Source organism: Hibiscus syriacus, unplaced genomic scaffold (genome assembly GCF_006381635.1).
Source record: "Hibiscus syriacus cultivar Baekdansim isolate YM2019G1 unplaced genomic scaffold, ASM638163v2 tig00012064_pilon, whole genome shotgun sequence".
In the NCBI taxonomy this organism is placed as follows: Eukaryota; Viridiplantae; Streptophyta; class Magnoliopsida; order Malvales; family Malvaceae; genus Hibiscus; species Hibiscus syriacus.
Window position 1 is genome coordinate 46,989 of NW_024062262.1, and position 6,053 is coordinate 53,041.

The window sequence follows — 6,053 nt, forward strand, 5'->3', positions numbered from 1 at the left end:
CTAGCCTTGAGTTATGCTGTAAATGATGTGCCCTCGAAGCTGAGTGTAATCGAACTCGGGGGTCTTTGGTTGGCAGATAACCCTTCTCGACTTAAGTTATGCTGCAAATGATGTGCCCTCGATGCTGAGTGTAATCGAACTCGAAGGTCTTTGGTTGGCAGATAACCCTTCTCGACTTAAGTTATGCTGCAAATGATGTGCCCTCGAAGCTGAGTGTAATCAAACTCGGGGGTCTTTGGCAGATAGCCCTTCTCGACTTAAGTTATGCTGCAAATGATGTGCCGTTGAGCTGAGCGTAGTCGAACTCAAAGGTCTTTTGTTGGCAGATAACCCTTCTCGACTTAAGTTATGCTGCAAATGATGTGCCCTCGAAGCTGAGTGTAATCGAACTCGAAGGTCTTTGGTGACAGATAACCCTTATAGCCTTGAGTTATGCTGCAAATAATTTGTTTAAAAAATGGCTTCCCTCATGACTCTTCAGGTGGTTCCTTTGAGCTAGTCTGAACCAAATGAGACAATCTTTGGATGACTCCCCTTTTACGGAAAAGCCCACTGATAAATTCTGATAGCCGGATATCTTCCGTTGTGGAATTGAAATCTGGCTTGAAGGCATTAACTGGAAACATGCTGCTCATTGTTGAGTTGAGCTGGACTGGATTTGTTCTGAATTGGTTCTCGAACCTATCTGAAATTGATTACGAGATCTGTAGATATGTCAAGTCGGTTGAGGTGTAGCTTCTCACTGCTGAGCTAAGCAATCACCAACGTTCTTTAAAGGCGCTTGCGAATCGAGTATCCTTTATCCTGAAGTCGAAACTGGACTCTAAAAGCTGCAAAAATCTTGTATGCTAAAATGATGAATGTGATGCACCTAATTATGTCTAAGATGCATGCAACATGAATGAATTATGTGTTATTTCTTGGATGGAGTCTCGTGCTTTGTCTGCCAATCTGGTCCATGGAATCGATCGTGCCCCATTTGCTTCTCGAGCTTGGGCTTTACGGATATTTCATATCTGAGATTGTTCTGTTCGAAAATGTTTTTCTCCTTTTTCTTGTTTCAGGAGAGAAAATGATAAAAATGTTGCAAAATATTATTCACAATTGAATTAATATTATAAACGTGAGTTCAAAAAATATCAAAGGAATCAATAGCTCTTTTAATGCTTTCAGAGTTACAGCTCTTTGAAAAATGTTCAAATGGATGGGTTGGCTTTAGGTTGGCCTCATTTATAAGGTTTTGGTAACCAAAGATGTCATTTTTTGAAATATCGAACCATGATTTGGCATTTCAATTAGGCGCGGACAAAATGATGCAACTAACATAATTAATTACTAGACCTTTTATTTCGGTCCTCTGAAATCTTCCATTTGTTCAAGCTTTGTAGGCTCCTCTAACAAAGGCAGTGCAGAAAATATCGGTCTAAAAATGAAATTCTTGAGTGCTCGTGTGTAGTTGACTATAACAGGTGTTCCTTAACTCCCTTAGTCCATCATTACCGAAAATTTCTTGCTTAGATAAATTTGATTTAGTTTACCATTGTCTGGCTAGCTGAATCCATAAAGCCAGGGCGTTTAACCAATTGCTTTAGAGGGACAACTTAATATTATAATCACTCTTATCAAGTTAACTGAAGGGTTCATCTCATCACAAAGTCTTCAGCCTGACAAGAGCAGTGGAGCAAACACCGAATTGCCAAGTGTCCGAGCAATGTCATGGTTTAAACGTAATCTACTCATAAGGCCAGGGCTTTCAAGTTTCCTCTATAACCAATTGCCTTAGCGGAATAGCTCAGTTTTTACAGATTTAATTTCTTAAGATTGTCAAGAAGAACCTGTTATAGCCTAGGTATTTGTTGAAAGTCAAAAATTTCATCTTTAGAGTTCAATTTTCAAGCAACTGACCTAAACTGGATTCACCTACTCGACTCTTTCATTTGTAAAGATCATCATCGTCATTGAACGTCTTAAATAAAAAACATAGTAATTGTTATATGCAAATGATGCCCCGTGTTGTCCGCACCTTATGAAAAGAAAGTGTTGTATTGGTTAATTGTAAGAGCAGGGTACGGTGTTTGAGGGTATATTCTGGGTAAGGTCAAGGTCCTTGTTTTAAAACATGTTACTTTGTCAAAGATCCGAAACTTTGAACCATTCACAGAGTTTCTTAATTCAAATGATATTCAAAGAATTGCAAGTTTACAAATATGATTCATTGCTCGTCATCATTAAAGTAACATAAATTTATTCAAATGTTCTTACAAAAACTTGAAAAAGTGGAAAAAAACAAGTTCAAACAGAATGCCTCAAATGATGAAATGATCTCCCTCACTTGGATGCCCCAAGTTGTTGAAGTCGATCCAGTTCTGGTTACGCATCTTCTGTATGATTCTCTTGATTGTGGAGTAATTCTCGATAGTGCACCCTGGGACTCCGCTATGATTTTCGCAATGAGCGTTCTCATCATACCACCTGGGGTACGGGGCTTAATGGATTTCCCTGGATATGGTGACACCATATGTGTGTCAAAAAGTTATTTGTAGAGCTCTTTGTAGGTCATGGGAATAGGGTCGAAATGTTCCCATTTTTGATGAAACATGTGAAGATAGTTAATGTGAATGTAAAGAAATGGACAAAATGAAAAATGTTTAAATGCATAATGCATGAAATGTCCGAGGCATTGATCCGAAAAATGTGCCTATTATTCTGAATAATCCTTATTGGGGACAAGAATGTTACGTCTGAAGAGACAAAAAACTCTTTGATGGTATAAATCCCGCACAACCTTGGGAAAGTTGATTCGTCTTCCGCTTTTTCACCGGTTGAATATCCTGTCGAACTATTCTGGCTCCTTTGGCTAAACTTGTGCGGGTGATGAGTTGCTTGCCCCAAAAAAGGTCTCGAATGACTGCATCTCCGGCCTTCACTCTATGTCGAGCTCGTTCCAAACGAAAGTGCCATTGGAGCCCTCCATCCGAAGTTTGTCGACTTGTTTTTGGAATTCATCAATGATGGTCTCCGGCTTAGCTAGGGTTTCACCATCTTGTTCTCGTAATTTTCGAAAGGACTCTCCGGGTCAGTAACCATTTCCTCGTCTTGCCCCTGCAACCTTTGCCTCTAAGTATTCTTTAATCACGGTTGGACTTCTGAGCTTTTTATCTCTTTGTATTCTAACTCCTTTGTCCATTAATGCAGATTATTTACGTTTAGCAAACACAATTTTGGTGGATCAAAACCTCGATTTAATGATACGAATGATAAAAAAATGCCAAAGAATAAAAATGAAAGGAGGAAAAAAAGTTAGTGAGATAATGATGATAATAAAAAAATGATGAAAATGAAAAGTCTTACCCCACATGATATCTACCCCACATGCTTATTATTCCTACCCGGACATGATCTCTATCCCGCATGCTAATTTTGAACTACTCCTAACCGCATACATTTCTAGTTCACATGCTTTGAACAAAAAGTAAAGCAGGAAATAAAATCAAAGCAGCCTAGGGTTTGGAAAGAGGTTTCGGGGTGGGCTCTAGTTCTCCATAATCTCCCGATTTAGGTTCTAAAAATGTACTCGAGTTCTCCTTGCTGGTGCCCCCTTGGGCTTGTCAGACCCTTAGTCCTAAGCCCATTACAAGCTTGTGTGGACTAAGTTAAACTCGAGAGGAAACATTCCCTTATGCCCGCACGGTGAATAAATTCACACGAAGACATAAGGTATATGAATCCCGAAGGCTACTTGCTAGGCATATGTGGTGAATAAATTCACACGAATGCGTCGCTTTCACCCCACTTAAAAGGGTTTGGAGCTCGGGTATAGAGCCAAAGATGAAAATTTTGAAAAATCTGAAATCATTGAACAAACGTTAGTACAACTATTTATTTGAAAAATAATCAAAGGTAAATAATTAGAATCGAATAAATAAATTAAAATTTAAATTTACAATTTTCGCATAAAAAGACAACGGAAAATTAATTCTGGCCTGACTCACTTACCTGTCCCCAGTGGAGTCGCCAAGCTGTCGGAGCCGTCTTTCGGTTGGACCCCAAAATTGGGCTTCGACTTAGGAAAAATGATTTGGAGTCGCCACCGACCAATTTAAAACGAATTTAGATGGGTCAGACACCATCTTACCTGATCTTCGTTGTACCATAAACGTGTCGGGTTCGGGAGTCGGTTACGGTCAAGGAAGGATTAGCACCCTTGAACCGCCCTTTCGGTACCGATTAATTTGCCGGTTGTCTTTAATTGCGAAAATTAAAATTTGAATTGAAATTTAAAACATTCGATTCGAATTACTTACCTTTGATCGATTGGAGTACTTCAATAAAAAAACATTAGTAAAAACTAAATAATAATAAAAAGATAATAAATGTGAAATAAATAAAAAGTAAAAAAAAATTAAAGAGAACAAAAAATGAGTTAGAAGAAAAAAAAAAAAATAAATAAATAAGATAGTGGTATCAGAACCTAACTCATTTGAAGGTTTTATCGCCTCTTGAGTCGATTCGGGAAGAGTTATATCGATTATTAAAGTCATCAATGGCCTCCGCTTCAAACTTCGACTCCGGTCTCGATTCGATGCCCGTCAACAAGCCTCCTTTCTTCAATGGAGCTAACTATGCCTATTGGAAGAATAGAATGATGTACTTCATTCAAGCAAGTGACATGGGAGCATGGAATGCTGTAGAAGAAGGATACATCAAACCTCTCACTCATCCAAGGTTGTGGAGTGAAGGAGAGACAAGAATGTTCCAGCTCAACTCCAAAGCCATCCATATTATTTTCTGTGCTCTTGGACCAGATGAATACGGAAGAGTTTCATCGTGTACAACCGCCAAAGAAATATGGGACAAACTTCAAGTCACACATGAAGGTACAGATGAGGTAAAGAAATCAAAATTAGTATTCTAACGCATAGCTATGAAAATTTCAGGATGAAACCAAATGAAGACATCAAAGCTATGACGGATAGATTTTCAACGATTGTCAATGGTCTCAAATCATATGGAGAGATCATCTCAAATGAAAAGCTTGTGAGGAAGTTAGTCTACTCCCTCCCAAAATCATGGCAATCAAAGAAGACGGCAATCATCGAGTCTAAGGACCTATCGTCCTTAACTCTTGAAGAACTTATCGGTTCACTCCTCACTCATGAGATGATCCTCGAAGATGAGGTGGACCTTGATAAAGTTGAAGAGACACCAAAGGAAAAGGAGAAGAAGAAAAATATTGGAGTTGCTCTCAAATCCACAAAAGATGAGAGTGATTCTAATAATGATGATGATGACGAGGAAATGGCATTGTTTGCCAAACGGTTCAGAAAAATGATGAGACCTTACCAAGGAAGAAAATTCAAACGAAACGAAGGCCTCAAAAATGAACCAAAAGAGAAGGACCCAATCATTTGCTATGAATGCAAAAAACCAGGGCATGTCAAATATGATTGCCCACAATTGAAGAAAAAGGGTCAATCAAAGAATAAGCACAAGGCTCATGTGGCTACATGGAGCGATGAAGAAGGTTCCGATGAAGAGGAACAAGAAGTAGCAAACTTGTGCTTGATGGCATTCGGGGAAGATTCTAAGGTAACCTCTAACTCATCCGATTTTGATGATTTATCTTATGATGAGTTATTTGAGGAGTACAATGGGTTGGCTTCGGATTATGAGAAATTGTTTTTAAAATATAAAAATGATGTTTCAAAATTGAAAAATGAAAACAAACTCATATCCAAAACCAACAACGTTCTTGAAAGTAAAATCAAAGATTTGCAAATCAAACTAGAAGAGTTTGAAAAGAAAAATTTAGATTTGCAAAATTTACTTTCAAAGATCAATGATGATCATCAAAAGAAATTGATGATCTTAAAACTTCTTTTGATAAAGTTGGAACAAAACATTTTGAAAAGGTGGAAATTCAAAATCCAACTTTGTTAGAAAAAGTTTTAGAAACTACAATCATAGAGGTCCCCAAAGAACCTCTAATGGAAAATCATTAGAAGTATGTGGGTTCCTAAAGAACTCATTACTACTAAAGATAAAAATATCCT